Source organism: Lissotriton helveticus, chromosome 1_1 (assembly GCF_964261635.1).
Source record: "Lissotriton helveticus chromosome 1_1, aLisHel1.1, whole genome shotgun sequence".
Taxonomy (NCBI): Eukaryota; Metazoa; Chordata; class Amphibia; order Caudata; family Salamandridae; genus Lissotriton; species Lissotriton helveticus.
The window spans coordinates 1,291,494,790-1,291,518,202 of NC_136057.1; the positions used below are offsets into that span (position 1 = coordinate 1,291,494,790).

The 23,413-nt window shown below is 42.7% G+C and overlaps 1 pseudogene; it reads left to right on the plus strand.

Moving 5' to 3' along the window:
* The first annotated feature begins 1,488 nt into the window (after positions 1-1,488).
* LOC144763894 (hyaluronidase PH-20-like) lies at positions 1,489-18,772 on the plus strand (annotated as a pseudogene).
* Positions 18,773-23,413: the final 4,641 nt, after the last annotated feature.

The following is a 23,413-nucleotide window of genomic DNA, read 5'->3' on the forward strand; positions in this document are numbered from 1 at the left end:
GTCTTGACCCTGTTCTCCATGGGAACAGTCCAGCCCGAATTGCCAGGTCTGGTCCTCCTTGGCCCAGAAACAAGCATCCTAGGACCAGTTTGAGAGTTTCACCCCTCATCAGCCAGGATAGCTTAGCAAGCACGGGACCCACGTCTGGATTACCCTTCCCACTTAGGGTGACAAATGGAGAAAAGAACAGATGATGGATGGAATGCTGAATCAATTGAACAGTCACCCCAAGTCGCATATCTGGGTTAAATCCATTGTTTTTTTGTTCGCCGCACCATTCCAGTTTAGACCCAGCCATATGCAAATCAGTCTTTACCCTGTTCCTCATGGGAACAGTCCAGCCCGAACTGACGGGACAGGTCCTCCCCTGGACCAGAAACATCCTAGGACCAGTTTCGAGGTCTCACCCCTCATCAGCCAGGATAGCTTGACTCTGGTGGTGTAGGAAGCACAGAACCCATGTCTGGGTATACCCTTCCCACTTAGGGCGACACATGCAAAAAAGAACAGATGATGGACAGAAAGCTGTATCAATCATTCATTCACCCCCAGTTGCAGATCTGGGTTGAATCCATACATTTTATGCATGCCATGCCATTCCAGTTTAGAGCCAGGATAGCTTGAATCTGGGGTCGTAGCAATTCGGAGACCCATGTCTGGGGTGAATGTCTGAAAAGTTTCAGTGCTCTGTCCATCATCTTGTTGTGTTTGCTATGCACAGACGACACTGGACAGAAGGATCATATATGCATTGAAGAGGGTGGGACTAAGCAATGAACCCTGAGGTACTCTACAGATGAGTTTGCATGCTTCCAATGAGTAAGGTGTCAGGGTGTTAACCTTAACTCACCTGAAATCCAGGTTGTTCAACTTGAGAGATGAGACGCTAATTCTCTTCCGCCCCTAAAAACCTATACTAGCCCAACTGGATGTACAACTCAGTTTGGCAAGAATAGATTAACAGGGGAAAGGGGAAAAATGGGACAAAATAATAAACAGAAAATAAACACTTCTCTGGTTACGGCTCACGTTGATTAGACTTCACTCCTTTCTAGCTTCAGCAAGTCTTAATTCTGGGAGTTGACAAGTACATCTAAAACATAAGTGAATATGTTATCACACTTCTCTTATAAAAACCATGTCTTGTCTTTTTCTCTATATGTTTATAACATTAGTCAAGAAGATACCTTTGTATAAAACGTGATTCTGATTCACCATAAGGAGTTTTTATGACAAAATGCTTTTATCCTTATCTTTAAATATGTGCAAATTCAAATGACAATAATCACTGACCTGCACTGTGATTCCAGTACACCATATAGTATGACCTTCGCACTAACTTACTAAATAATAACTTCCTAAAACATATTGAAAGTATTCACAATGTTCACTGAGTCTTAATATGCTCTCAATAAAGTTCTTTCTCTCCTCTTGTGTTTTCTTTGTATGCTAAGAATTGTGATCGTGGCAATAGAAGAGTCCCGGATTATGATCAGGGATTCAAAGGTAAGTCATCGGAAGTTTCATTAAGCACAAATATCTGTTCTTTCAGTTTTGTATCTCCTTCGTTATTACCAAAGTCTTGATTCTGTAAACAATGTTCGGAAAATCAAAGAATACACACTCGCAAAAACAAATGGAGCTGGTAATTACCATTTTTCCTTTATGAGAGCTTCTCTCTATGCGAGCTTTTTCAAAGATCTTACTTGATATATGATTTCTATTTATTTTGTTGCAGAACGGGCAGGTTTCATCTAGGGACCAGAAAGGAAGATTCGCAGCATTGGTGTCACCATGGAAACCCTGCCGAAGCTGGATCACCGCCGAAACACTTCTCGCGCTGGGAAGGTGCCTTAAAGACTGCAGAGGAACACACAGGACTGGAACTGATCTGGAAATCAGGTGAGGAAGAGGATTCAATGAGCACAAGCGAGTACTGTTGTAATATGGGGCCTTTTATACTGTTTCTTTGGGTGGGGTTCTCCAGTTAGGGTGTGGTTAGAAAAACATGGGAAGCATGCTTCAACTTCCATTAAGGCCATGTGCTGAGTATGCAAATGAGCCCCTGAGCTCAAACTGAATATCCAGTTTATTCCTGCATTAGGTTGTACAAAAATGTCATTTTGGCCTATGCTTGTGAAAAAAGAGCCAACTTGAAAACCCCTCATAGTAAAATATAAAACAAGGAACATTATTCATGACAAAGTAAAAACAAAAGACACACAGGGCCAATCCTCATTACACAGTATGGGGCTGGGCTATGTTCTTAGTACAAACCCTAACACAGGGCGACAGCTTGTGTTCTATCCATTTAGAAGGAGCAGATCCGGTAGAAAGCGGGTCCTTGGATGCCAGTCTCAATCAGGCATCTAATGAGGATGGGATGTGTGACAGTCAAATGCAGCAGAGAGGTCCAGGATAATTAGGGCTGCCATTGCTTCACTGTCGAGGATCATACAGATATTGTATGTGGCGATGGTGAGTTCTGTTTCTCTGCTGTGGTTGGTCCAGAATATGCACTGCATGAGGTCGAGAAGCGGGTGGTTGCTGAGGTGGTCAGTGAGGCATCAGTTAATTTTGTTTCTCTAAGGCCTTTGCTGAGTATGGTAGGAGCGAGATGGGTGTGTAGCTGGAAAGCGTGATTGCATCAGCAGACGGTTTCTTTAGCAGGGGTATGATGTGGCATGTTCCAGGAATATAGCTGACTCGATGGAGGTGTTGAGGACGGGTGCTCATCATTACGGTGGTATGCCTGAGCACTATGATTTCCGCATTTCCTTTCCTAATTAGTGTATGGTGTCTCCTACTGTGTGCCGTCCTAAAATGAAGTATTTTTCTCACAGAAAGAAGTAACTTGCACAATGGGGCAACATCACCCATCTAGTGTTTATGTATCCATAGTACTACATGAAAGACAAATGCACACAATGGTATATAAATCACCTCACCTACATGTGATGTAATTCGTCCAAAACAAACCCTGCATTTAACTTTTTATGCATGTCACTTGGAGTTTGTAGGCTAATATATAAACTCATCAAAGTAGTGATCTTACTAAGGGCAACATTTTTCTTGATTTAATTTAGTTGTATTACACTGTCACAGAAAGCCATTTTGCAGCACTGCATGAGCTAGAACATTGTCCTATTCAATTACCCAAGCTGGTGAAGGACATCAAACATTCAAACTTGTTTGATGATCCGAGTTATGTTGGATCCTTGGGTGATAGAAGTGATGTGGTACTTACAGAAGAGGCGAGTTCTGCTGTGGATTTCATTTTCATTTGTAGGGATATTTGGATTCTTGAAGAGTGAGCAGAGGGCTATAATATCATCTGTAATCTGCACAAAGAGATATTCTGAGAATTTACACTGGCAAGATCGTTAATTGATGAATAATGAATGACCAACTTTCAAATTGGGCCCTTGTAAATTAATCTTAGTCTAACAAACCTGCGGTCTTGAGGAGGTCTTCAAGATAGCAAGAGTAGGGATTCCACCACTGTAGACTGAAATAAAAAAAACAATGGTTTGGATAATGCCTCCCTTTGACAACAGATGTTGAATCAGTGACTTAAAAGGTGCTACATGCCGCCTGATGACCTACAGTATAGGAATCCATCCATTTTGTGCCCATCTAGACTATGAGGTGTTCTATCTTTCATGTAAAAATGGCGCTTGGGGAAGAATGGAACAGTTATCTGTGTGTTAATTGGCAAAATCATATTGTGAAGTGTCAATGTAGAAAACTAAAATGAACATGGAGCCATTACAAATTATTACATAAATCAGTATATTAACTAAATCATACTGTTTAATAAACAAAAACGAAACTGTTTTTACATACTACAAATAATACATATATATGTGTATTTTTTCCTAGGTAAAATCTCGGTCTTACACAGCATATATTCTCGATATCTTAGCGTTACACAATCCTTCCCATGAGTGGATGGTGCTTGTTATATCAAGTTGTTACTGCTCTGGTGTTGTTTTGTCCTTCATTTACTTTGAGGGCGCCCCCTCTCATCGTGAAGTCACCTTTCATTACGGTTTGGAACGCTCCAACTGAACAATGTGAAACACGTCGCAAGACCCATCTGAATCTCAGGCTTTTCCGGCTGGTAGGCAGTCCAAAAAAGACTGCCACCAATCAGGCGATCTCTTTGTTCTACAGCGACAGACTTGGCTACTACCCCTACATTGATGAGGTCACAGGCGAGGCAGTTAACGGCGGGATACCCCAGTTCATTCCGTTCACTCATCATTTGAAGAAAGCTGCAGAAGACATTAGCTTTTATATACTAGTCAAAAACAAGCTGGGCTGGCAGTGATCGACTGAGAAGAGTGGAGGCCATCTTGGGTCCGAAACTGGGCATTGAAAACTGTTTTGAAAAAGAATCGCACCCTCCTCTCTCCCCACACGTAGCACACTTCATCGCCAGAACCGAATTTGAGCCAGCATCCCAGTTTATAATGAGATAAACACACTCATTGGCAAAACTGCTGAGGTCAGACAAGCAATGGAGATTTTTCCTCTTCCCCGAATGTTATAATTATGATAATAAACAGAAACCGAAGGATTATACCAGACATTGCCTGGAAATAGAAAAAAAATGATAGACTTGGGTGGCTCTGGCGGGAGATCACAGCGCTTTATCCAGAATTTACCTGGAAACAGTGTTGACATCTTCGCCGAATGCAGTGCTTTATACAAGGCACCGAGTTCAAGAAGCAAAAAGGGTTTCCACTGTCCACAGGGAAAGTGCTCTACTGCCAATATATGTCTACTAGCGTTTTGTGTTTACAGATGACCAACCGACCTATCTCACTCTGGTAAGTCACACAGCCACCATAGTCATTTTATAGATATGATTAACATATAGAGATTGTATATAGGATAAATTACTGTATTTCTAAAGGATACAGGTTATTGTGCCTTGGTTGCTAGTATCACTTGAAACAGGTTCAATGGTCAATAGTATTTTCGTTCTGATTGACCTCCTTTGGCCAAAGAATACATTGGACTTTTCTTCTCGCAAGAGAAATCTCCACCACAAAAAATTGTCTGCTCATCATTTCCTTAAAGTAACTTTATTGGCATTTGGATTTCACAACAGACAGTATTACAGAGATATAGGCACATTTCCTTATTCCACATTATCCATCCTCTCGTCGAGTTCAGTCCCATCGTCTGCACCATTGCAATACATTGTCTGTACAGATCATGAGGTCCGTACAGGGGGGATCCGAGTTCCCACCTGTAGTCTCCCCATTAATGCCATGGACATTCCTACTAGTATCTCTGTGGCTTACACCATTATGCCAATCCTAATTTGGGCATATCCTCACTTACCCCCACATCCCCGTCCCCTTCCCTCCCTTCCCAACTGTAGTACCGGCTATAATAGGGTTGTGCATGGTTAATAAGCAGTATTCTTTATTGTCAGGTTGGTATCAAGCCACACCCCAATCTTAAATCCCCCTGTTTGGTTCAGCTCCTGTCCCATGGGCAGGCTCTTGAATGATCGTGTCCTGCTCTCCCTTCTGATCTTATAACATTTAAAACATTTCTGCTGTTGCCCATTGGCACATGTCCTTCATCCATTCTTCCACTTGTGGAGGTCCGGGACAAACTAACAATCAACAGAAGAGGGTCCCTGATAACAAAGCTGGTTTTGGGGGGAAAAGTCAAGGAAAAGCACAACATAAAGCAACATGGGTGGAGTCCCCCACTAAATATTCATATAAACAGGTAGTAAATCCTGATAAATATATCACCCGCAGAGGTTTTCATTTACAATTATTTATTATCAAAAATTTACATATGTTTTTCTTTTTTATATAAAGTACGTTGATTTCGACACAATACATTCTAAAAAACACATTTATACATATAATAATCAGTTCAGTTCATTAAGTCTTTATTGTAATTTTTATCAGAAAAGATAGAAGTTTCCAAGGATAATACAAATTTCATGGCCATATCTCCCAGGTGACACTGGAAATTTCCCCGTATTGTAAAAATTGCCCTGCCCCGAGGTCGAAAAGATCCATGGCTTCATCTCACGTTATGAACCTCCCCTCTGTGTTCAAGTCACATATTGTTTGGCACTCTCCCTCTTTCCACCTGCATACTGACATGGAATCCGCAATCCGGGCAAACGGTTGCAACTCCCATAAGGGCATGTCTGGAGCACATAGGGTGTGTTTAACCGCCCTGCTAACAGCCCGCTCCCATATCCTAGTGACATGCCGCACAAAATACGGGAATCAGGTGGGGACAGCACTCCAAGCATCAATAATTCTGGAAACGTGTGTTCTGCATGCGTGCCTGCCAACAGATCGACTCCCAATTATTATACGGGTCCAACCAATGCACTGTGTTTTGGAGTTGGGACGCCATGTAGTATAATTCCAAGCATGGGACCTCCAGTCCCCCCCCCCCAACCCCATGGGCGCCGCAATGTCTGTAAGCTTACCAGTCTACACCCACTACCCCACTAGAGATCCACAAGAAGTGGGTCCAGCTTATGAAAGTAGCTCCAAGGGACAATATAAAATGAGTGTTGTAGTGCCTGGAGACACCTGGGTAGAACCCCCCTTTTAATTATTGCTATTCGACCCATATGGAAAAGTTGTGGTGCAGCGGCCAGGGTGGCTGACTCTGGAACACGGAGGCTCACGTATTGATCACCGGTGGCAGGTTCGCCCAGCACCTTGTGACGCTGGGCAATAGCTTGCTTAATCTTCCTGATGGCCCCCAGCACCGGGACACAACTCCGGAGGTAACTGTGCTCCTTACAAATGCTGGTATTATTATTATTATAAGGAATAATCGTAGGTCCCGCCAAAACCTGATGTGGCCCTGCCAATATTTAAGTCGAGGTAAGCGGAGGCTCTATATGCTAACTTCACGCCCAGATATCTCAGTCCCCCCTCGCCCCAAGGCAGTGCCTTCCTGGTGCGTTCAGACAGGGGCTTTTCCACCAGTCACTCCATGGGAATGAGCCTGGATTTGCCAGGGTTGATTCAGACTCCTGAGACCTCCCTAACCCTCTGCAGTTCTTCCAGCAAAAGTGGTACCGATTCCGTTGGCCGGCGCAAATAGACCAAGGTATCGTCGGTATACAAAGAGACCACATGAGAAGTATCTCCCAGCTCGATCCCCCACTCTCCCAGCCGGTAACGCAATTCCGCTGCCAGTAGCTCTACAGCTAGCGCAAATAACAGTGGGGAGAGCGGGCATCCTTGTTGTGTGCCCTTGTGTAGCTCAAACTGTTTGGATACAAAATTCCCTACCTTGAGTTGCACTAGGGGAGTGGTGTATAATAATGTAACACATTTAAGAAATTCTTCACCAACTCCCAACTTCTGCAAGACCTGCCATAGATGGTGCCATTTCACCGAATCAAATGCCCGTTCTATGTCTAACAGTGCCATGGCATAATCATCATCCATTAAGCATGGACCATACCTTTGGTTGTTGGTAGTGCTGCGCTTAGGAATAAAACCCACCTGCTTAGGGTGAATGACCCAGGGAATCCCAGGGAGAAGTCGGGCTGCCATGATATCACTAAGGATTTTAACATCTGTGTTTAATTGGGAAATGGGTCTATAGGAGCTGGTGACTAGGGGGTCCTTATCTGTTTTAGGTATCATATCCTGTGGTGCGGGGTTCACTGTGTAAAGATTTGTTCAAAGTGTTCAGCTAGGATGGCTATTATCGTGTTTCACAAAAAAAAATTGTACCATCTCGATGTACTATCGGGTTAGCTCATATCACTTGTTTATTTCGCTGAGCCAGTAGAACTCCTGTTCTATCCCCTTCCCCATGTAGTCTTTGTCTGTAGACGGTGTGGGTAAATTTTTCTAATCTCTGCACGGCTGTCAATAGGACCTCGCGTGCTGTCTGCCATTCTGCCAGCTTGTGGGGGGGCCCTGGGAGGGCTTTCTCTAGGTCTCCCAGCTTGACCTCCAGCCCGTCTCTGTCCGATTCCAACAGATTGTGTACTCCATGCGACCTTTTGATACATCCCCTCTCATGACCACTTTCATAGCCTCCCACTCGAGAGAGTGTAACGAGGCTGTCCCCCAGTTCGTCTCAAAGTAGTGTGTTAGGTTCGTAAGCAGCACTGCTGCCAACGGGTCCGTTAGTGACTCTGTCCTAAGCCTCCACAGTGGCACTGCAAAGCGAGATTTCACACCAACTAAAGTTAATGATACGGGTGAGTGATCGGATAAGTATCTAGTTAAGTACGTTATACTACTTACCTTCAGTTCTAAGTCTTCAGATAAAAACCAGTAATCTAACCGGCTAAAAGTACCAGACTTCGGTGAGTAGCAAGAAAACTTTTGAACTGCTTGATTCCGTTGATGCTACATGTTCACTAGTTGCACCCTTTCCATAATATCTCATAATATCTCATAATATCTCATATCTCATATCTCATAGCATCACTGTCCTGACCACAGGACACCCCCCACGCCGCTCGGCTCGCCAGCTGAAGCGCCTCCCTCGGTGCCCCTCGCTGCTGCTCGTTCCCTCTCTCCCTGCTGTGGCCCTATTTTTCGAAATTGTCGTAACTGCACTGTACTTTTCGTCGCTGTGTACTGTTCGTTAGTTGTACTGTTGCCCTCATTCTGTGCGTGTAAATAATTTTTTTCCTCATTTCTGTCCAACTGTTGTGCCCCTGGTGTGCCCCCCGTCCCTTTTCTTTCTGTGAACCCCATTGGCCCCCCGCTCCCGCCTCCCAGCTGCTCCTCCCTCCCACTTCGCCTCATATGGAGCCCACGCGTACGCACAGCATTCACGCGCAGCGGGCACGCCGATTGTGCGCCAAAGGCAAGCGCGTCTGCGCCCGTCCACGTCTGGCCCGCGCCCAGCGCCAGGACCCCTGGCCCCCGAGGATGCCAGCCCACACGGCGGACGTACGACGCTGCCACCCTCAACGCACTCAAACCCGACTGGAACCCCGCCTGCCACCGAGCCACCCCGAAACACACCCATGGACCCTTCAGCTGCCAAACCTGCAAGTTCACCTGCCTCCGGACCTGCACCGCACCCGAAAGGCCAGGCACCAGCAACAACCACCTCAAGTGCATCCTGCTCAACACCCGCTCCGTCCACAGACACGCCGTCGAACCTGCTCCACACAACATCACCAGACGTCGCCTTCCTCACGGAAACCTGGATGAACGCCTCCTCAGCGCCCGACATCGCCATAGCCATCCCGGACGGATACAAGATCACCCGGAGGGACCGCGTCAACCAGACTGGAGGAGGCATCACCATCGTCCACAGGAACACTATCCGCATCACGACCATCTCTGACGACACCTTCACCGCCGCCGAGCACCTCCACTTCCAGATACACACCGACCCCAAGACCACCCTCAGAGGCACCCTCATCTACAGACCCCCGGGACCACGCACACAATTCAGCGAAGACATCGCAGACTTCATCAGTCCGCACGCCCTCCCGTCCGCTGACTACATACTCCTAGGGGACCTCAACTTCCACCTGGAGAAAAACAACGACACCAACACCACCACCCTGCTGGACAACCTCGCCAACCTCGGACTCAAGCAACTGGTGAACACCCCCACCCACTACGCCGGCCACACGCTCGACCCCGTCTTCTCCTCCAGCAAGCACATCTCCTTCAGCTACTCCACCGGACTTCATTGGACGGATCACAGCTGCGTCCACTTCAGCTTCAGAAGAACCACGACCCACCACCACCATCAACAGGTTCCTCGCAGGAGCTGGAGCAAGATCACCGCCGACCAGCTCATCACCTCTCTCAGCCAGAACCACCCCCGCCAACGCAACGGACCCCAACGAAGCAGCCTGCACCTTCACACAGTGGCTCACCAACTGCGCCGACGACCTCACACCACTAAAGAACCCTCCCAGCAGAACCGGCAGCAAGAAAGCCACCTGGTTCACCGACGAACTCAAAACATCCAAGAAAAACTGCCGCACCCTTGAAAAAGCCTGGCACCACGACCAGACCACAGAAAACATAACTGTCCTCAAGAACGCCACCCGCAAACACCACCAGATGATCCGCACCACCAAAAGGGCAACATTCAAAGAACGACTGGACAACAACACCCACAACAGCAAGGAACTCTTCAGCATCGTCAAAGAGTTCTCCAACCCCAACGCCGGAAACAACGACATCACACCCTCGCAAGACCTCTGCGGCTCACTCGCCACCTTCTTCCACCGCAAAATCGCTGACATACACAACAGCTTTGGCGCACAGACCACGCACTCAACCACCGAACCAATGCCCCCGACCACCACCCTCTGCAACTGGACCCCGGTCAGCACCGAAGACACCACCCGCACGATGAACACCATCCACTCTGGATCACCAACCGACCCCTTCCCCCACCACGTCTTCAACAAGGCCGACTCCATCATCGCAACCCAACTCCGGGACATCATCAACATCTCCTTCAGCACCGCCACCTTCCCGGAGAGCTGGAAGCACGCCGAGCTCAGCGCCCTCCGGAAGAAACCGACAGCGGACCCCACCGACCTCAAGAACTTCCGCCCCATCTCGCTTCTCCCTTTTCCTGCCAAAGTCATCGAGAAGACTGTCAACAAACAGCTCACCACCTTCCTCGAGACAAACGGATCCCTCGACCCTTCGCAGTCCGCCTTCCGAGCCAACCACAGCACCGAGACCGCCCTCATCGCAGCCACCGACGACATCAGATCCCTGCTCGACAACGGGGAAACAGCGGCCCTCATCCTCCTGGACCTCTCTGCAGCATTTGACACCGTCTGCACTGCACCCTAGTACAGCGCCTCAGCAACATCGGAATCCAAGGGAAGGCACTGGAGTGGATCATCTCGTTCCTCGCCCGAAGAACCCAGAGAGTCCGCCTCCCCCCGTTCAGATCCGAGGTCCCCGAAGTCATCTGCGGTGTACCACAAAGATCCTCACTCAGCCCCACCCTCTTCCACGTCTACACGAGTCCCCTCGCAGCCATCGCACGCCAACACAACCTTAACATTATCTCCTACGCCGACGACATGGACCCGAAGTACCTCAACAGCCGCCTCACCTTCTACACTCCTACCCGCCAGCTACAATCGGCCAGCCTCGCCCTCGCCGCCGTACCGCGCATTCGCAGAGCCACCGCTGGAGGAAGATCCTTCTCCTACCTGGGGGCCAAGACATGGAACTCCCTCCCCATCCACCTACGGCTGACCCAGGACCACCCTCCTTCAGGAAACAACTCAAGACCTGGCTTTTCGAGCAGTAACGAACCCCTCCCCCCAGCGCCTTGAGACCCTTCTGGGTGAGTAGCGCGCTATACAAATTGATTGATTGATTGATTGATTCCTAGGCTTAGCAAGGGGTCTTGGGGGCACACGGTCCATGTTCCCACCCAGGAAACCATTGATATCCCCTGCAGTACAGACGTTTTCAGATAGGAGGCTGCCAGATTTCTCACCGCGGACTTCACCGTTCACGTCATCAGTGTCCACGATTCCCCACGCTGTAGGTCTCCCTGGCTCAGTCCGCAAGATGGTGAACGGTCCTGGCCCAGATATTTTTTTCCTCCGCATCACCTGTAATGATCTGTGGAAGGGCAAGTGGATGCCAGTAATGATTCTGCCCCTATTATCCGCTGTGTACTATACAAAATAGTGCATGGGGTCATCAGGATGATGCCGGATTCAAATTGGCTGATGAGAGAGCCAAGAGAGACGTCTCCTCGGCCATCTTGCCAGGCCCCCCCCTTGTCTGCTCATCATTGATTCAGATTTGTGCGCTACCCTTACTCAGGTAGTTGTACATGAGCATCAGTGCACAGATATTTTTTTAATAAGATGGGTCATAAATGGGTGGTGCAAAAAGTATCATACAGTCCTCAAATAACAAGCAGTAGCACTCTACAAGCCGTGGCTTACTAACACTTCCACCATTGCAAGGGACCTCAAGGAGAAAACTGCAATCTAGATGAAAAATAGGAGTCAGTATGATTTTGCCTTTCAGACAATACGTTCTCATGCTGCCCTACTTGGTCTTGCTACCAACAGTTAGAGTTCCTGATTTACAAACGTCCAAACTCAAATCGGTGCCTCTGTTGGATCCATATGTATACAGTTCTAAAGAAAAGTCTTTTAATATAATCAACCATTCACAAGACAATCCTTACACTTCAAAAGCCTTCAGTTTTAGCTGCACTCCGTCTTATGTTATAAAGTTAGAATATGTAATGGGAAAAATGTCATAATAGGCCAGTTAATACTTTTCTTGGTGTACTTATAGAACCAGAACACTGTGACATTTCCTAGGCACACCAAGATAAGTAGTCTCATTTCCAGGTTGTGGGTTTTCCAATTAGGTGACATTGTTGAGTGGATTGAGGGAGCATGGATGTTGCAATCATTGATGAAACTCATGTAAGAATGGTCAATGTCGTCTCCTGGTTGAGAGCTTTCTGTGTAGGGTGCAAGGTAGTGGGGGAGAATAGGTCATTCAATTTCCACTAAACCGCTGAAAGTATAGTAGGGGTTGTTTGCGTTTCTGGTCATCACTGCAGAGTGTTCCTCTGGGGAGATTTGTTTACCCATGAATATAAAAGTCAGTCTTTGAGTGCAGTGTTCCCCAATCCCAAAGTTTCTAGCACTGTCCACACATCTTCCTTCCCCAACACCTCCCTGTAGCTCCTTCACCCATCCACAATGAAAAAATCAATGATTCTCTTGGATGTTTACTTGCAAAATTCAAGATAGTTTAGTTTTAGATAAACAAACTGTGTATTATTCATTAAGTACCTTCTGGGGAAAGAATCTCCCTATTGAAAATATTTATTGAATGTTCTTCAAAAAAGTGTGTATCGTACAGCTGAGTATATGAAGCATTTATTGTTAATTAGGATACATTATAATGCAATTGGTTTCAGTATAAAGGTGCACCAGGTAATCTACATACTGTTCACATCTATAAGAATAAAGAGCTCCACAAAAATCAAAATAATGGCTAAATGACAGAACATATTCAAAGATTATGTACATCATATCACATTGGTCCGTTGCGGTCATCATGCAAATGTTTTGATCACATTCATGTTAATTGCCTTCATCTGGAGAACTGCATTTTATTTAATATTAGACCAGCAGAAGAAAATCTGACAGAGAAGCCATAGAGAAATTAAAACAACAGGCTAGAGGTTAGGCAGACCTCTCTGTGCTAGCTGAACATATCATCTTATAAAAGGCTGAAGGTTGCAGCGCTCTTATAATATAGTGTGGATCAAACTAGAACAGACTGGAGTTTAATCTGGACTATACCATATGCACTATACAGATCAGTATGAGCAGACTACAGCTATAATATAGATTTCATAATACAACAAACTAGCTCTGCATAGGGCTTATCCTAGCCTAGCCAAAGAATAAATGCCTAATTGAGGTAGCTGTAATTATTATGCAGTCTGGGGTAAGTTACCCTAGCAGATCTCAATGCTTGGTAGCTTCGTATATATGCCTTCTGGTCTTTATCATTTAATTATTGTTCATGATGTAATGCTACTAATTACTAATGCCTTCTGATGTATACCATGTGACTCATTTTCATGCGGTCATGTCACTAATGTCAAGCATTTTTTTTTGACCAATGGTATTCCACTTGTTACATTGAACCATTGTATTTCCAGGGTGACCCCGTACACACTATTGGAGAAAGTGTGGCGTGGTACATCTCTGATGGCTACACAGACATAATTTCGACCTCACAAATATCGACATACACAAATATCGAGTCAAAAATATAGACTAGACAAAATATCGACCAGACATAATATCGACTACAAAAATATCGATTACTATCGATATTAATAGCAAAAATATTGATTCAAAAATATAGACTAGACATTATATCGAGTAGATAGAATATAGACAACAAAAATATGTCAAATTAGGTGTTTTATAATTTGTAATAATTGTGTAATATAAATCTGTAGCGGGTTGTGGGTTTATAGGGGAATAGGGTGGGAAGTAATTTAAATATAATTATAAAAATATGTAATATAATAGTAATTGTTAATTAATTAATACTTGTTAATTAATGACATTATAATTGGTAATTAATAATAATTGAATAATTGATAAATCATTACTTTTTACTATATTTTTTTTTTAGCGGGTTGTGGGTTTATAGGGGAATAGGGTGGGAAGTAATTTAAATATAATTATATAAATATGTAATATAATAGTAATTGTTAATTAATTAATAATTGTTAATTAATTAAATTATAATTGGTAATTAATAATAATTGAATAATTGATAAATCATTACTTTTTACTATATTTCTTTTTTTTAGCGGGTTGTGGGTTTATAGGGGAATAGGGTGGGAAGTAATTTAAATATAATTATATAAATATGTAATAAATAGTAATTGTTAATTAATTAATAATTGTTAATTAATTAAATTATAATTGGTAATTAATAATAATTGAATAATTGATAAATCATTACTTTTTACTATATTATTTTTTTAGCGGGTTGTGGGTTTATAGGGGAATAGGGTGGGAAGTAATTTAAATTTAATTAATTACATATGTAAATTAATAATAATTGTTAATTAATTATTATTTGGTAAATAATTAAAATATAATTGGTAATTATAAATATTTAAAGAATAAATAAATAATAATTAGTAAATTAATTTCTGTAGTGGGTTGTGAGTTTATAGGGGGATAGGGTGGGGAGTAATTTAATAATAACTAATTAAATATGTTAATTAATTAAATTTGTTAATTAATTAATAATTGACCATTAAATAAAATTTACTTAGTAAATAAAAGTAATTGGTTTTGGAAATTAAATTTAAGTTTTGGGTTTTTGGGTAAAGGGGTATTTTTAGGGTTCAGGGTCAGTTTTGGGTTTTTGGGTAAAGGGGTATTTTTTGGGTTCAGGGTCAGTTTTTAGTTTTTGGGTAAAGGGGTATTTTTAGGGTTCAGGGTCAGTTTTTGGTTTTTAGGTAAAGGGGTATTTTTAGGGTTCAGGGTCAGTTTTTAGTTTTTGGGTAAAGGGGTATTTTTAGGGTTCAGGGTCAGTTTTTGTTTTTTAGGTAAAGGGGTATTTTTAGGGTTCAGGGTCAGTTTTGGGTTTTTGGGTAAAGGGGTATTTTTAGGGTTCAGGGTCAGTTTTTAGTTTTTGGGTAAAGGGGTATTTTTAGGGTTCAGGGTCAGTTTTTGGTTTTTAGGTAAAGGGGTATTTTTAGGGTTCAGGGTCAGTTTTTAGTTTTTGGGTAAAGGGGTATTTTTAGGGTTCAGGGTCAGTTTTTAGTTTTTGGGTAAAGGGGTATTTTTAGGGTTCAGGGTCAGTTTTTAGTTTTTGGGTAAAGGGGTATTTTTAGGGTTCAGGGTCAGTTTTTGGTTTTTAGGTAAAGGGGTATTTTTAGGGTTCAGGGTCAGTTTTTAGTTTTTGGGTAAAGGGGTATTTTTAGGGTTCAGGGTCAGTTTTTGGGTAAAGGGGTATTTTTAGGGTTCAGGGTCAGTTTTTAGTTTTTGGGTAAAGGGGTATTTTTAGGGTTCAGGGTCAGTTTTTAGTTTTTGGGTAAAGGGGTATTTTTAGGGTTCAGGGTCAGTTTTGGGTTTTTGGGGTACAGGGGTACAGTGTAAAAATAAAGTAAAATTAAATTAATTTAATGAAATTAAATTAAATTAAATTATATTATATTAATATGTTTATTAAAAAATATGTTTATATATATATATATATATATATATACATATATATATATATATATATATATATATATATGTATTATTTTTGGTGATATAATTTTTTTATTTATATTAATTATTTATTAATATTACATTTATTTAATATTTATTTCTAAGTTTATATTAAATATATTTATATATATTATTTTTAACTTAATTTTAAGACATTTAAAAAATTCGATATTTTTACTGTCTATATTTTTGTAAGTCGATATTTTGGAGTCGATATTTTGGTACTTACCTGTTTGAAGATAGGCTGTCGATATTTTGTATTTCGATATTTTTGACTCGATATTTTTGTATGTCGATTTTTTTGATTTCGATATTCTGTCAGTGATCCCTCTGATGTTGTGATGTGGGGCGACCTCGGTTTTGCAAAGAGTGTGGTAGGTCATATCACTTGTTTTTGTTTATTTATTTATTTGTAAGACCATACAGCTATAACTATTTAGATGAAATTGTCATTTTATAATTCGACACAGAATATGTATTCAGTAATATGTGCTCAGGAGTGGAAGCGGGGCATTCGTAAAGACGGGACACTATCACAAGCAACACCACCATTAAGTTATTCCCAGTTCACTCCCACTGCAAGGCTTAGATATCTCTAAACCATGCAATTCTTGCTACAGCTAAGAATTAAATATGATACCCAATGTTTCCTAGATGCCCCTTAATACAACTGGGGTAGTAAAACAAACAAAAGCGAGAATAATTAACAGCCTCGGTATATTCAAGTGTCAGGAAGAGCAATGTATCGGTAGATATATTTCTATTCTCTGAAAACATTAGACTACTGTTTAGACTGAAAGGCCAGATTGAGAGCTTTAGGCGGATCGATTATCTACGAACAAGTGGTTAATATCTTTGGGAATGCTGCTGTCTCATGAGGAGGGCATTTGATGCTGTGAGAATTCTCCTCTCTGGATCCCACAGCACCTAAAATATCACTTGTAAATCCGCAAACATCCAGCATGTCCCCTCAAAGACCTCTGCTCTGGTGAGTTGGATTTCATTTGGGTTGCACATGGTGCACTTGCATTATAATTGTGTAGCGGCAATGTAGTTCAGACAGGGCTTGTGTCGATGGTGCAACTGCAGCCCTTGGAGATAGAACTGGTGACCTGACCTGCTCCGATGCTGTTGGATAGGCCTAAGACTAAAAGCCACTAATTCAGCTGACGTAGGTCATGAACTCCTCAGCACTACCCAACACCTTACACTTCAAAGTAGTTTCTTACTTCATTCTACTAGTTCCACTGCTTGTTGTATGTAGATTACTCTTTTTGGGTGCTTTTAACAGTAATTTAGAAAATCTGGATACGAACTATAGAATGGGTACTCAATTGAATGTATGCCGGTTTTCCGCAAGCCCGAATCACGCTGTGCCTTCACAACGCCGTCATCAGAGCAAACTCTTCTTTAGTACTCATTAGTTCATCACACAAGTCGTTATAACGACTTGCCTTGGGGAGCGCTGGAATTTGGAATAGGTTCATTTACTATTCCAACTCCAGTATGCATCACAGGAGGGAAGGTGTTGGACTTCGAAATCCAACATCATTCCACCATTGCAATTCCTAAAGCAAGTTTTTCTAACGACTTATGTGCCGATCGAATGAGTCCTAAAGACGCGTTCTTTTTTTTTCCAATGCTGTAAAGGCACTGCGGGATTCTGGCTTCATTCTAATAGACGTTTCCCACTCATTCTTCCTCATCTCCATTGGGCACTCCGTATTGAAGGTAAAGTAGATTCTTCTCCAAGGCAAGCCCCTACAAGGTTCATTTAAATAGCAGGTTAATTTTCAGCAAGGAGGGGAAGAGGAAGTTCAAAGTCAGGGGGGCATATTACCAAGCTATAGCGATAATTATCGCTAAGCTTGGTTAGCGGGCATTAAAATATCGCCGCACTCCGACGATTTTTACCGCTGAGATACCTTGATATTATCAGGGTTTATCTCAAAAGTGGTAAAAATCTTGGGAAATGCATGAATATCGCTGTAAAATAACGATGTTAGCGACTGTTTCCACTCGCTAACATCTTGCCACGCCCACTTTGCATGTCATTAGTGATAATCATCGCTGACATGCAGAGTGGGCCCCTAAATGCCAGCTATCACCTATTAGCTGTCGCTAACTGGTGTTAGCGTCAGCTAGGTAATAGGGCGATAAAATTATCGCCGCTTTAGCTGGAAAAATTCCCGCTAAAGCGATGATAATGCCCTTGGTAATATGCCCCAGGGTCCCCAGATAAGAGGACAGAAGAGGCAAGATTCCAAAAGTGCATGTAGAAATTACAGTATGGTATCCAGAAGGGCACTTTATTAGGTGCCTAATACACAAAGGTATCTTTTGACACAAAACACCCCTTTCTGATGTATCATCAAAATGACTTATGAATATTTTTTTTTTTGCTTTCACAGAGAAAGTACAGAACGCTTGACAGATACCTGCAACATGTATTAAATCCCTGCATCATCAATGCGACATTGGCAGCAAAGATGTGCAATCAGGCACTGTGCCAAGGTAGAGGTTGCCTGCACGCGGAAGCACTGGAATGCCAATGACTATCTGCACCTGAACCCAAACAGCATCTTCATCAGGACAGGAATGCATGGGAAGTATTTAGTCATAGGACGTCCAACTGCGGGGGATTTTTAGCACATGGCTAAGAAATTCTACCGCAGCTGCTATGCAGGATATAATTGTCACCACAAAGGCCATATTCACAGACCCCCAAACATGAACATCTGTATATAGGATGACATCTACATTACAGCAAGCCTAGGTAATGAGATGAACCTCTTTGAGTGGACCTTCATTGTATGTAAAGTGCTTCCTGCACACATCTGGAAAAATAGTAACCAAATAACAAAGGTCCGGCTCACAGGACATTTTTACTTGGGATTCATGGGTGCAAGAAAGGCAATCCTTGGTGCAAACAACATTTTATTGCTGTACTATGAAAGCAGATTTGCAGAGTTGGTAATGAGAGAAAAGAACATTTGAGCTTGTTTGTTATGTTGTGGCATTTATTTTGTGTGTTAAATTATTGCATTGTATTTCTATCTTGTGCTGTACTGTTGTGTTCTGTTTTAACAGTCAATTTCTGCTGTGCCCAGTCAATTTTTTGTTTGCATTATTTAGCTATATTTTGTAGAGTTGTGCTCTGAAGTGCTCCATAAGTACTTTAGAGGTGTTAACAAATGCTGCTGCATTTACAGCCATATATGTATAAAGAACAACGGGACTCCAGTAGTAAGACCAGGGGTAGTATATGAGATTGAAAGGAACAATGGTCTAAGGGAGGACAAACAGGTCCTTGGGTTAATCTACACTCATTAATTAGTAGCCTCGGCTACCCGAGCACCTGTTAGACCTCCCTTAAACCATTGTTAGACCATTGTTTCTTTCAACCCCACATTTCCAGCCAAAAACAGCAATTTCTTTAAGGTTCCAGTGACAGACAATAGCACACCATTGTCTAATGTGGTAAAATGAGGCTGCTCCAGCTCGACATCAGTAAGACCAAAACTACGACGAAGACCATAGGGCTGTATCACATAAAGTGAGCTCTAGGGGAGTTAAAACAATCTTTGCCACAATTGTATTGTGACTGGTGTCTTCAGTACCGGATTAGCTCAAGCAGCTTGATTTTACCACTTTAGACAGTGATGAAATGTTGTTTGTCACACAGATGTTCAAACTGTATGCTGCTTTTTGCTGGAAATATAGCAGAATGTATTGACTTATCTAAAGAAAACAACTGAGCATAATGTGATAACATACACAAAGGATAACACAGTTAGGGCACATCATACTGAAACAGTCAATACAAAACGTAACACAACCAGATTACCTCACAACAAAATCACATTGTAATAAAGGAGCTGAAAGCACAGCAGCAAAATAAAGTGAACAAATAACCTCTACAACAACAAATGTGCACAGGCCTTCTTGTGATAATACCATCCCCAGAGACCTGTTATACAAATACAAATACAAATACAAAATATTTTTATTGTTGAATTAATAAAAATCCTTACAATAAGAAAGGTAAGATTAACCAGTGTTTGCAACGCAGGTTACATTATAAAAAACAAGAAGATAACAGTTTAAAAAAGAGTTAAAACTAGAGCTCTACTCGAAACCCGCCCCCTCTTACAGGATAAGGATTTATAGAGTGGGCAAAGAAGGTAGGGGCAAGGCAATATGTAAAATGATCATTGGGAGGCCTGTAGCTGCTTTCTAATTTCCATCATAAATTTGAGACCCCGACAGGTCAGGATTGGAGATGAACCTCCCAGCCAGAAAATAACGGCCTGGCGACATGTTCTTATTTTCAGGTTGTTCATTATGTCCCGTATAAAGCGTCTTCTAGATACCATAAGGGATGGACATGCACAAAACAAATGAACTAGAGATTCAGTATGATATCCGCAGAGTCGACATTTTGGGCAATCATCTTGGGGTTTCCAGGAAGGTAGTAAATCCTTAGATTCGTGAAGGCCCATACGGAGGTTGATAAGGTATTTTTTTAAATAGTGGCTAAAATTGGTTGCCAAATAGGCCTGAGGTTGTTGGAGTGAGTAAGAAGAAATGACTGACCAGGCATGACGTTGATGGGACAGTGTTTGTTTGTCTTCTAGAACAGACTTCCTTTTAGCAATAGAATTTACTATTTTGCAGAAACTGGCTTGATCAACTTTTTTATTCCATGTTACTTGCAGATCAAAGTCCATAAGGCATTTCTCCAAATGAATGGCCCAGGGCTGAGTGGGATCTGTATTAATTGCTTGCCAACAAAGATTATTTAGAGTGTCTGGGTCGGCGGCGCGAAGTTTGTGGCTGAATTTAACAAATGTTGACTTGGCCCTGAAGATTTGATTCTGAAGCCCCAATTCTAATCTCACCTGCGCTGGTGAGGAGCATTTAGGCAGTTTGAATACTTCTTTATAAATTTTGTTTTGTAGAGTATTTAGTAGACAAATCTCCCCTCCAAGCCATGTTACCAGCCCATACGATAATGTGGGTAAAACCTGAGCGGCCATTACTTTTAAAAGATGGATATAATTTGGACCATCCAGTTTTTGCAAGAGACGCCTGTATCCATAGATTAACGTCTGGGACTTAGCTTTTAACACCGCAGAGTGTTGTTTTTTTGAATTATCTTTGCCGATGGTGACCCCCAGATACCGATAGTGCGGGTGTTCCCCTATTGCAAGGTGGTTAGATGTCCAATAGTATTTAATTGATTTTCGCTCTACAAGACGTATTACTTTTGTTTTGTCTCTATTAAGTTCCAGATGTTCTTCGTCTAAGTAGAGTTGTCGAGCATTTATCAACCTTTGCAGCCCGATTGGAGTTTGGCTTAAAAGGACAATGTCATCTGCAAACTGGATAATTGGCATTGGGGTGTTGCAGAGATTCGGAGCATGACTTACAACTTGACCAAGTTTTTTCCCTAGATCGGCGAGGTATAGATTAAATAAGCAAGGAGCCAGGACACAGCCCTGTTTCAGTCCGTCTTCAGTTGGAATTTTTGACGTGAGACTTGTGCCCTGTCCTTGTTTGACCCTTGCCCAAGTGTCCGTGTAGAGGAGCATTAGAGAGTTGAGAAGGTTTGTTGACAGCCCCCACTTCTTGAGTTTTGCCCAAAGTCTCCCCCTACTAACCCGGTCAAAGGCGGCTCTGATGTCGATAAAGCAGCCATATAACCGGCTGTTCTTCGTTTTGGCTCTTTCTATCAGGAGTGCTAGGGCTGTGAGATTTGTTGTTGTCCCTGTCCCTTTTCGAAAACCTGTTTGATAACTGGGGATTAGATTGTTATTATCCACCCATTCCTGTATTTCCTCCAGAATGCAGGATGCGTATAGTTTGGCTTCCACGTCTATCAAGGATATTAGACGATAGTTCTGTGGCAGTCTCCTGTCCCCCTTTTTGAAAATGGGGTGGATGATATTACCATTCCATGATGGAGGCTGCTGCTTACGGGCAAAAACTTGGTTAAACAGGGCAGACAGCTGGAGGGCCCAAAAATCAGCGTTATATTTAAATACTGCATTAGGAAGACCGTTGGGTCCTGGTGCCCCTTCTGTTTTAAGTTTGTTAATAAACCTTTTGACTCTGTTGCTGGAAAATGAGTCAGACTGTATCGGCAGGTCATTGAGCCTTCCTATATCTCGGTTATTTGTAGAGTTTTCTACTGCTCCTTTCAGATGGATTGAATTCGTGGTGGGATTAGAGCAACAATAATTTTCAGAAAGAGATTCGTACATTTTGAAATAGAGCTTTTTGACATGGTCTTCCCAGCTTTGTTTGCTAATGCCGGGATCCTGGGATATTACTTCTGCGTTGTTTAATTTGTTAATAATACCCCAGAAGTCCCTTGTGTTGCGCTTCTTACTGGCTACTAGCAATTTCGCCCACATTTCTTCCTTCTATTTGTTCTTGGCTTTCCACACCATTTTACGATACTTTTTTCTCATACTCCTAACAAGGGAGTAGGTTAGTGAGGAGCGCTCGATGTTACTCCTTATTGCCTTCCGTTGCACCTGGGCTAATTTTCTCTTTTCCTGTCTTAGTTTATTATTAAACCATGGTTCCCGTAAAACTAGTGGGACTTGATGCAAGGCAAGGGGTACCGAGTGTTGAATGGACAGGTTCTCTAACAGATTTTCCCAAGTTGAAACCGGATCGTCTTTTTGTTCATTTTCGTGTAGAACAAAGAAGGCGCTTGCGGTTTCGTAGATGGCTTTGGTTCCGCTACCCCTCCAACGCAGTCTTCGTAAATTGAATTTCTCTGTATGAGCAGAGAGAGCAGTTAGTTGGGCAGACTCCGGCACCCCTAAGTTGATCCAAATAATTTGAGGAAAGTGGTCACTTTCAGATCGCATTACTATTTCATAGCCCTCCGTTAAGTCGATCAGTTTGTTACTGACTAAGGTAAAGTCAATCGTTGACAAAACCTTGCCACTCATGTATGTGGGAGCTGTTGTCAATCCGCCTACTGTTTCAGACTTTAAGATAGTTAATCCCAACATAGTCAGTTGTTTTGAGATTGATGAGTTGGGCACAGCCCGGGTGTTTTGTCTAAGGATGTGAGTATGTAAATCGTCCTCATTTAGATTTAAATTAAAGTCGCCTGATAGAATCAGCAAACTTTGGGAATTTGATTTCTGGAGTGTTTTTATAAGTTCAGCAAGCACGGCCAGTTTCTCTTTTTTTTTCACTCGATCAGGGTGAATGTAAATGTTTATTAATAACAATTGGTGGCAGGGTTTTATAGAGATTTTGGTTACCTGCACCGAGTTTAGTCCCACGTCCTGTTGTTCCGGCTCCCAATTGTATTTCTGCGAAATGTAAGTGGATAACCCACCACTGGGGTGCCCAAACTTGGATGTTCTCTCGGCAAGGATGTGATATTCGGTGATGCCAGGAATGGCGGGGTATACCAGATTCCAGGTCTCTTGTAGTAGTAGAATGTCATGTTTGTTAAAAAACAATTGAGTATCACTGTCTTGATCCATACTACTAAATCCATGAATATTCCAACTGCAGATGCCTATTTTAGGCATTTTGACCCCGTCCTTGAATACAAGATTTGGCCGTGTACTTTGATTTAAAAGTTCATTTTTCGTAGGTATACTT